This window comes from Choloepus didactylus, chromosome 26, assembly GCF_015220235.1.
Source record: "Choloepus didactylus isolate mChoDid1 chromosome 26, mChoDid1.pri, whole genome shotgun sequence".
In the NCBI taxonomy this organism is placed as follows: Eukaryota; Metazoa; Chordata; class Mammalia; order Pilosa; family Megalonychidae; genus Choloepus; species Choloepus didactylus.
The window spans coordinates 15,242,759-15,253,673 of NC_051332.1; the positions used below are offsets into that span (position 1 = coordinate 15,242,759).

Consider the following 10,915-nt stretch of genomic DNA (forward strand, 5'->3'; position numbering starts at 1 on the left):
CATCTCTGTCTGTAAAGAGCTTGCAAAAATTCTGTTGGCTTCACATGAAGCACACATGTGTCAAAGCCATCAGACAATAGCACTTTCCACAAATCCTTTCTTCTTAACTCCTTCTCCAATCTTGCCTTGTACTGAAATGGTGGCTGGGTTCCATGTTTGGTTGAATCCTCATTTTGGGCTGTAGCTTCTGGGGTTTCACCCCCTGGAAGCCCAGAGTTTTTCAGGCCATCAATTTCTGGTTTCCTTGAAACCAAGAGTTTGGTACTCAGCTTATCTCTGTCTTCTCACATTTTATTATAAGCTGCAAGTAAAAGCCAGGCTACTTCTTCAATATTTTGCTTGGAGATCTCATCAGCTATATGTTCCAGGTCATAACTTTCAAATTCTGCCTTCCATCCAACTACAGGACTCAATATTGCCAAATTATCTGCCACTTCAAAACAAGGATCACCTTCCTTCCAGCTTGCAATGACACATTCATCATTTCTGCTCAAGTCTTCATCAGAAGTATGTTTAGAGTACACATTTCCACAAACAGTCTCTTCAAAGCAGTTTAGGCCTGTTCTATCAAGCTCCTCACTGTTCTTCCAGAATCTTCCCCTTATCAATTTAAAAAGCCTTTCCATCATGTTTGGTATTTGCAAACTCAGCAGCACCAGCACCCAACTCTTGCTACCAAAATTTGTTCTAGTTTTCTCATGCTGCCAGAATGCAAAACACCAGAAATAGATTGGCTTTTGTAAAAAGGGGTTTATTTGTTTACACAGTTACAGTCTTAGGCCCATAAAGTGTCCAAGGTAATGCATCAACAATCAGGTACTCTCACTGGAGGATGGCCAATGGCATCTGGAAAACCTCTGTTAGCTGGGATGGCATGTGGCTGTTGTCTGCTCCAAGTCCTGGTTTCAAAATGGCTTTGTCCCAGGATGTTCCTCTCCAGGTTTCAGCTCCTCAAAAAGTGTCACTCAAAATTGCTCTTGGGGCATTTGTCCTCTCTTAGCTTCTCTGGGGCAAAAATCTGCTTTCAAAAGCTGTCTCCAAGATGTCTCTGTAAGCTGAAGCTCCTCTCTCAGGTCCAGTGCATTCTTCAAAGTGTCCCCCTTTACTGTAGCAAACTTGCTCCTTCTGTCTCAGCTTGTATAATGCTCCAGTATCAAGGCCCATGCTGAATGGGTGGGGCCACACCTCCATGGAAATTGTCTCATCAGAGATATCACATGCAGTTTTGAGGAGCACAGCTCCACTCAAAGAATTCCAATCTAATTAGCACTAAAATGTCTGCCCCACAAGACTGCATCAAAGAATATGGATTTTTTTCTGGGGGACATAATACCTTCAAGCCAGCACAACCTCCTTGCATTTAAAGTCTATTTCATCTGAGATTACTATTGCTACTTCTGCATTCATCTGTCTGTAGCATGCATGAAACCCTTTTTCAATCCTTTCACTTTCAATTTCTTTGTTTCCCTGTGTCTAAGATGAGTCTCTTGTATGCAACATATTGATGGTTCATATCTTTTCCTGCATTCTGCCAGTCTATATCTTTTAATTGGGGAGTTTAATCCATTTACATTCAGTGTTATTAGTGTGAAGGCATTTCTTGAATCAGTCATCCTATCTTTTGGCTTATGTTTGTTGGATATATTTTTCCCTCTCTGTTTTAATGTCCTTTAACATACTGAATCTTTTTAGTTCTCAACCTTTCTCCATACCTCTCTCTCCTTTCTATATTTCTGCATTGGTAGGGCTCCCTTTAGTATCTCAAGTAGGGCAGGTTTCCTGTTAGCAAATTCTCTCAGCACTTTTTTGTCTGTGAAAAATTTAAGCTTTCCCTCAAATTTGAAGGAGGGCTTTGCTGGATAAAGAATTCTTGGTTGGCAATTTTTCTCTTTCAGAATATTAAATATGTCACACCACTGCTTTCTGACCTACATGGTGGCTGCTGAGTAGCCATTGCCTAGCCTTTGCTGTTTCCCTCATAAGTGGTGGCTTGGTTTTCTCTTGCTGCTTTCAGAAGTTGCTCCTTCTCTTGAGCATTTAACAGTCTGATCAGAATATGTCTCGGGGGGGGGTTATTTGGATTTATTCTGTTTGGATTTTGTTGGGCATCTATGATTTGTATATTTATTTTGCTTATAATATTTGGGAAGTTTCCCAAACAATTTCTTTGAATACCCTCCCTAAACCTTTACCCTTGTCTTCCCCTTCTGGAACACCAATGATTTTTATATTTGTGTGTTTTACATTTCAATCATATTACTGATATGCATTTTGATTTTTTCAATTTTTCCCCATTCTTTCTTTTATTCTTTCACTTTCCATTCTGTCCTCCTTGAGCTCACTGATTCACTGTTCAGCTTCCTCCAATATTGTACTGTGAGACTCCAGTACCTTTTTAATTTGATTGAGAGTTTCTTTTATTTCCATGAGTATATATATATATATATTTTTTAAGGACTTTTATGTTGTTTATTTTTATAAGAATTTGTAGATTTCCAGAAAAATCATTCAGAAAATAAAATTCCCATTTACCCCACCTAATCCACACATTGCTAAGAGTTTATAATATTTTCATACCTCTATTACAAATGATGAAAAAATATTATAGTCCATTGTTGATACTAGGGTTCACTGAGTGTGTTGTACATTCCTATGTGCTTTTTAAATTCAGTTTTATTGAGATATGTTCATTTCTGGGTATATAGTAAGGTGTACTTTTCCAATATACTTTGTGTAACTCCCAAAGAATGTCCCCATGTTTACTCAATTTTTTCTCATATCTGTATCTGATTGCTGATCACTAGGTCTTTATAAAATAGTGATTTGAACTAAAATGGATTTGCTGTTTTGTCAGTAGGAAAATGCATAGCAAGAAATATTTTAAAAATCTGAAAAATACAGGGATCAAGCCTGTCATCAAGGTTAACCATTTTATTTTTGGCATCTAATCAATGAGCTGTAAGTGTCAGCACTAGATACAACATAACATTGCTGAACAAAAACTTGAAGACTAGGTTTCCTCATATATTCATAAACAATTCAAAATTTAACTTGTACAAAAAAGACAAAATGACATCACTACATCCTATTATGAAAAGCAAAACATAGATGAGCAAAGTCATTTACAGACTAGGGGCTTTTGATTTCTATAAAAAAAGTACTTGCAAAGGTGCAAAGAATTGGGTAAATAGGTAAAGGAACTAAGATATACATTTCAATGTGTATTCAAGAAAGAATTTTAAATGTCACTGTTTGTTTAAAAATACCTAAAAACATTTGATTAACAGCTTTCCCTTAGAATGTCATTAGTACAACTAAGAGGTTGAATGTTAAGTTGGTGTTCACTTGCAGCAGCTATACAAAATACATGGCTTCTCTTTGAGACATTAGGTCTTCAACAGATCTTACAAATTATAAAGAATTATATATAACTGGCTGCACTACAATGGTGAACAATGTCTGAAGATTTATCCACAGAAACATTTCCTGTGGTAGCACAGAATGCTTGTGATTTATTTGTGACTGTATTATTCATTGTGTATCTCCATGTGTGTTTTCATATTCATGCCAGAATTTGTCATTTGGTCTTTGGGTACCAAAAGATTAAAAAGGAGATCTAAGAAAGATTGGTGTCTCATAGCTCTGACCCTGTCAACTTGTAGTGATTAAAGTCATGTCCTGACTCTGGGGGAGGGGCTCCTGGATGCTGGCCATTTGGAATATGAGTAAACATGCTGCAGGTCTGGACATGAAGGGTACACTAAATTTGAGCAATCAATATGACATGGAGATGTGTTCACTTGGCTTAGCACTACAGCACATGAAGGCAAATATACCTCTAGTCACATTTGAGAGATTATTCATGGTCTCTGTTCACTGAAATTATTGTGCTACTCTAGAATTTGATGACTTGAAAATTGCACTCACCTCTTGCATATTTGCAATACTAAATGTAAAAATGAAGCCCTTTGCAAACATATGGCTTGCTTTTTCTTCTCATTATTAAAAAAAAAATACAGGCTTGAAAATAACTATGAATTTTGCTATGAACAGAGTGACAGCTTCCCCCTTTGTAATTTCTTAATGTAGTACTTGCAGATCTGGGGTGGGTTGGGAGAGAGTTTTCCTTGCCATGTTTTACATCCCCACATCAATGTATGACAAAGGACAGCCAGCAAGCTACAGTTTTCGTACCATGCTTCTGATACTTATCTGTTGGGACAAAGGCCTTTATATTATACAGAGTAAGAACTAGGTGTGGACCAGATCAGACCCGTACCTCACCTCATCCTATTCACCTCAGAAAATAATTTACTTAACTCCATGGGGTTTTAGAGTTGGCCTTTAAACTCCACAACACCATGACTTCTAAAGAAACCAGAGTTTCCACATTCCACAATGATTTTTAGATTCAGTTTTGGATTTTTGCTTGGGGGTTGCAGAATAAGTCTCTTGAGAATAAGGCAAATGTGCAACTTGAGTTTCCTAAGTAGGATGGAGTTTCCTCAGAACTGGTTGGAATTTGTCTCCTTGCTGTTTAAAATCCTGATCCACACTATAGGTAATATGCACACTGTTTCTGAATGTGTTGTAATTAGCTGTGCCTTGCTCAGTCCCATGTGAAAGCTCTTCTCCATGAGACTCTTCTTTCTTAGCTCCTGAATGACACCCAAGAGCACTTTGATAATTTCTTGTCTTGAACTGGTCAATTTCTCCATCATCTGAAGCTATGTTTCAGGTCCACCACTTCTGCTTGAGGCAGGCTTTGTTGGCATTCTTCACCCACAGTGACCACTATCTGACACAGCTGACTTTCCTTCCCAGGCAGGGCTGGAGCCTGCTTAGCCTTTTCACCATATTCAGGGGACAGGGAAGTGCATGGGTGGGCCTGGGACTCAGTCAGATGCAGACTCTCCATACTAGAGGCCATGGAGTTTGAATTGGTGTATAATTGTAGTGCAACAATCAAGGCTGACTCAGTGGGGTTAAGTACTTTACCAAGTACTGTGGTCAAGAATATCTTCACAATCACTTTTGGAACCTAACCAAGAGCCTGATATTCATGGAAAGTCTGATCCAGGACCAGAAACCTACAAAGACCATGTACCACATATGAAATGATTAGAATGAAAGGGGTAAGCTTTGAATAAATTATCAAATGGGTGACTGATTTGCACCCTCGTCTCCTTGGAAACATGTCCTATTCTTACTCTGGACCCATTTTTACCTAATCCCCATGATGAGAAATGGAACTCATAATAAGGAGACCAGACTTCAACCTAAGGTTTTCCAAGTGCAGCACTGTCTTGAACAAGTAAACCTCTTAAAATTTGTCTATCCCATAGAAAATAATGTAACCAAATACACTGTTCTCTCAACATGAGAACTTCAATATCTTAGCAACTAATATGAGTAGTTAATAATTAAGGTTTAAAACATTTTTCCTCCAGACATTTGCAGGACCTAGAAACTAATCAGAATTCTTCCTTCTATTAAGACAAAGAATACATATGACTGTTTTGGTAGGGTTGATGATTTCCCAGGTTCTTTTTAAATACACATCACTTTATAAACTAAGTATACCCTGTTTATAAAGGAGATTGGCTTAGAGATGTTGAGCATCTTGCCTAAGGTCATACAGTGGATGACAGAGCTTGGATGAGAACCAAGTTCTCAAATACCAAGGCAATGATATTCTTCCTACTACAGTGACCCTAGAACTCAGTAGGACACAAACCATTCTTCTTCAAACCTTCTTGTCCAGATATACTTATGGGAACAAGTTCTAGAAAGAAATATGAAATGCATGTCTTTCCAAATGTCCTTAGATAAGAAAAATATACCTAGGAACATTTCCTACCCCATCCCATTCCCACCCTACCAAAGGAGGTAGGTGGTGAAAGTACTCTAAATCTGCAAATATAGAGAGGCACAATGATTAGGAGTATACATTACAGAGCAAGACAGGTTTGGAATATCTAGACTGCAAGTTACTAACCTGTTTGATCTTGGGCCAAATAAGTCTTTTTCATCAATAAAACATCAATATCTCAGGGAAGGTGTAAGGATGAAATGAAAGCCTCCTTAACAAGGTGCTGATAAAATAAACACCAGAAGAGTAGCTCCAACTGTGGAACATCTAAGGTCCCACTGAATGTTACAATCATTCTAACTTGAGGAGCTGTAAGTTCCACATGTTAGAGTCTACCCTTATTGTAGTCATGAGGGGATTATTTTATTAATTAATCCTTGGCTCTTTCTGGAAGCTCACTGTCCCCACTGCCTTGTATTCAATTTACTGTACAGACCTCTCAGCACTTGTGTTAATCTTAGAAGGAATAAGGAAGAAAAAGCCTTTGCCCTAATGTAGCCCCAGTCTACTCTAAGAGATAGCCAGGGAAACATACCAAAGTGGGAGAGCAGATGCAGAGTTGAAGAAAGGTTCTAGAGGGAACTGAAGGAAATAATCATATTATTTTAAAAAGGATGAACATGCAGAAGGAAAACATGTAAGAGAGAATGGAGGTATCCAGTAGATCAAATGGCAGGGCTAGGACATGTCACCCAAGGTTGACACCAGATCATAGGGCTATTGCAATGTCATTCTGATTTCTGACTTGACACTGAAGGCCACAGGGAAACAAAGAATTATTTTAAGCAGTAGGGTGACAATATCAAAAAGATTGCTCCAGTGGTCCATGAAAGAAGGACTGGTGATTGGTTCAGCTCAGGACAGGGAAGCAAGAAGAGTAGCAGGAGATTATTCCAGGCTCCTCTTCCTCCATAAAGGCTTCTCTGAACCCATGACCAGGCTGCATTGCAAAATGTCCTCCCCTGCCTCCAGAATATCTTACAAATTTCACACTTATTTCACTAGAATAAATTATCCAAGTATGTGTGTCTGCCTTCACAGAAAATGGAAGCTCTCTATTCACCTGTGTATTTCCAAAGACTGCACAGAATCTGCTACATACATGTCTGCTGTGTGGCTAAATGAGGAAAAGAAATATATTTTATTGTTGGGGAGAAAGGATGAGTCTAGTCTGGGAAATTGTCTCTGAGACAAATGCCTATGGAATATATCTTGGAGATGTCCACCAGAAGACAATGGGGCACCCATGTCTAGCAGTCAGGAGAGAGGGTCTAACCAGAGGTACAGATTTGGAAATCATTGTTGACAAGAAAAAATCTATTAAGAGTGAGATAGACCTTAAAGGGCATTGCAGGAGCCAGGTGAGGCTAGAATCCTAGGGAATGGGATTTATGTCCATGAAAAAACCTGAGGAAAGATCAGAGAGGCTGAAGCAGCATAGAAAGAGAAGCCAAGAAAAGGAGATACTCTAGAAGAGAAAGAATGACTAGAACAGAAATCATCAGAAAGGTAGGCAGAGACCCATAAACTTGTCTAGATGATTTTTGGTCTGCCTAAAACTTTGTTTACATAAAAACAAGGTGTCATTTATTAATTCAGCTCTCAGTGAGTGAAAGGGTGTCAAGAAGAGGCATTAAATTTCATTCTTTAAGCCCCAAATAACCATTTGTTGATATAGTTTTGAATCAAACTGTTCATTTAAGTCTTACTCTCTATACTGGGTGCCAATCAGGGTATCTTACTCACTTTCACACCCTCACTGTCTACATGTTATTTTTAGGTACATATCAGGTGTTTTTTTAGAGGTAGTCACAAGGGTGAAGTTCAGTAGGATTCTTTTGTATTAAAAAAAGACAAAAAACTATGGGGGAGTGAGTAAGTGATTAGTCTGTGAAAGAGAATAAATCATTGTAATGGGCAGGGGCCCAGCCCATGCAGGAGGACCTTTGCCAGCTCATGCATGTCCTGTCACCTGCCAGAGGGTTTGTGGCACTGGACCTAAGAGGGTGGGGGAGAGGTGAGGCCTTGGCCCAAGGAGGTGATGCTGCTGTTGTGTCAATGCATTTGTGAGGGCCTGCAAACACCATGCAGGTGAGCAGGTGGAGGATGACCCATTCCTGTGGCAGCTGCACCAGGTGCAATGCCCCATGTGCCCACAGATGTTGCCTGCCACCCACAGCAATTCACACCTGGACCACTGCTGGTTACTCAAACCTGCAAGGCAGGTGGAGCTTGGGCCAGGCCTCACAGTGCAGGGAACTCCACCAAGGTGCACCCCCTCCAAGTGGAATCAGCTGTCATGGAGCTCAGCTCTGAATCCCCCACCAATCCAATTATGCTAAGAGCAGTGAAGACAAGGGCAGTGAGGCTGATGATGGCAGTGATACTGAGATCCAGGAGATATGCCACCCATACCCAGTGACACCTGCCTGGTCCCTGACTTCCCTGTAGTGGGGTCAGTCCAGCAGCCCAGGGAGGAAGGGGTCATCAGGAGGCACATCACTGTGGCCACTGTGATGGGGAATGCTTCTCTATGGATATGGAACTAGGCAGAGGTGCAGGAGGAGTGGGGGGTGGGGGAATGTCAGAGGACAAAAGAGGGAGACCATGTTGGTGAGGCTGCTATGCTGCAGCCTTCATGGACAGTGGCAGGAGGTGCCCACATCCCTGGGCAATGGCTGCAGAGATCATACAGATGCTGGAGGGCAAGCCTCTGGATGATAAGATGTGTCCTGACTACAGGGGTAATGCAGAACAATGAGGCAGGAGACCCTGCTCTGGTCCCTCCTGGAGACTAACAAAATTCCCTCCCTCATGCAGTGGGGGCCACAGATCTATGGCAAGACCACTCTGGCTCACATCATAGCTAGCCAACAACAGCAAGACACATAGCATGAGGTTTGTGACATTGTCTGCAACAAATGCCAAGACAACTGATGTGCCAGATGTCATAAAAAAAGCTCAGAATGAAAACACCTTTTTTCAAAAAATAAAGCATCCATTTTATTGATGAGATTCATCAGTTCAATAAATTTAAGCAGGGCACTTTCCTTTCTCTTGTGGTTTATGGGAGGATTACTCTGATTGGGGCAACAACTGAGAAGCCCACCTTCCTTGTCAAGCTAGTCTTCTGAGCTGCTATTGGGTTATTGTTCTCAAGAAGCATCCAGTAGAAACAAGGTGACTGTTTTAACAGAAATAGTCAATATCCTGGGATCCCAAGTCCTGGACTTGAGATGTCCCACTGATCCTTTGAGTCAGAGCTGCAACAGCAGCTCTGAGCCCTCAGTGTTCATAGAAGACAAAGCTCCGCATACTCTGGTATACCTCAGTGATGGCAATGCTAGAGCTGGATTGAATGGACTGCAGCTGGTTGTTCTGGCCAGCTGAGCTCTAGGAAGTTGTTTTGTAAGACAAGTGGGCAAACATATTCTTCCAGTAGAGTTCTGATCCCTGAAAATGACATAAGGGAAGGGGTTCAGCAATACCACTTTTTATGTGACTAAACAGGAAAAGAGCATTACAACTGCTTTTCTGCATCTGATAAGTCCATGTGTGGCTCAGGCCAGAAAGCCTCCCTCTACCAGCTTGCTCCCATGCTGGAAGGAAATGAGGACCTGCTGTATATGGCAGGCTGTTTGTGAGGTTTGCCAATAAGGACGTAGGTCTCATGTACCCCTCTGCATTGGCACAAGCAGTTGCTGCCTACCGTAGGCTTGCTGGAGTGCAAGTCACTTCTGGCCCAGTATGTAGTCTATTTCTCCAGAACCCCAAAGTCCATCAAGGTGTATAGCACCTACAACAATGTCAAAACATGCTTGAGAACCCAGCAGGAAACTTGGCTGCTTGTCCCTCTGCACTGAGAATCCCACCCACCAGGCTGATAAAGGATCTGTGCTATGGTGAATCTTACAATTACATCCACTTGTAGGGTGAGCCTGGGGATCAGGTATACCTGCCTGTAGAGCTGAGAGGCACAGAGCTCTTCAAACAGAGGCACTGCTCATGCCTGTAGGTGGTGACAGCAGAAGGGGCTTTCTTTTCTGTTTTTTTTTTCTTTTCTTTTTCATTCTTTCCTTTGTCTTTTTTTTTTTAGGGAGGGCAAGGAAGAAACAGTAACAGGATTGTGAGGTTTGTCACTTGGAAGATGTTAAAACAGACCAAGATTTTGTGCCAGAATTTTAATAGTTCTTAGATGGAGGAAGAGCTACTTCAACTAAATGTGTAATATTTGAATGGTATTTGCACTCTGTGCAATTGTTATGCTTATGAGAATATCTGATAGCATTGTGCAATGAGTAAATATTATAAGGAATTGATCTTATTTTCTCATGGTATTTAAGTCATAATGTCATTTCAGGATTCAGTTTCTGTAAGATTTCTTTAAAAATGTATATTCTGAGTGGTTTCAACTGGTTAAAAAGCAATTGTGATTTAACATTGCAAGTGTTTTGAGTATTCTTTTATTATACACAGGTCTTATGAGCAATAAAACTATTTCAAATTACAAAAAAAAAATGTTTACTGAAGGGAAAGGTTATTTTTCTATCCAAAGTTTTATATTCAAACTTTTGAAACCCTCACAACTTAAACATAAGTTAAAATTATGTAGTTCATTCCCTAAAACTGAATCACTAAAACCCCAAAAGTTTAGGAAAATAATAAATCACAATTCAATTTAAGGAAAATGAAATGAGGTTTGAGGAATAGGGTAATGGTTTGCAGGATTGCTTCCCCTTTTTACTATGTACACTACTGCATTAAGATTTTATGACAAGTGTGATTTTTTTTTATTTCTTAAAACTATTTTCTAAAGTATAATAGTGTAGTACAGAAAATCTACTTTTTGTGTGGAGTGAATCATAAATCCACCTTATGATAAAGGAAGAATATCATAATGCTTAAGGAGAGATAATACATCAAATTCTGCCATGTATGCTTCCAAGAATTGTTTTTCCAAGCTTACAGGACAAAGATATCAAGAAAATGTAATCCAATAGAAACAGATCAACCTCTTTTGCAAGAGTTTCAAAGTTGTGATGG

The 10,915-nt window shown here is 40.0% G+C and overlaps 1 pseudogene; it reads left to right on the forward strand.

The window, feature by feature from the left end:
• Window positions 1–8,537: 8,537 nt before the first annotated feature.
• Window positions 8,538–9,887, forward strand: LOC119520782 (annotated as a pseudogene).
• The last annotated feature ends 1,028 nt before the right edge of the window (window positions 9,888–10,915 follow it).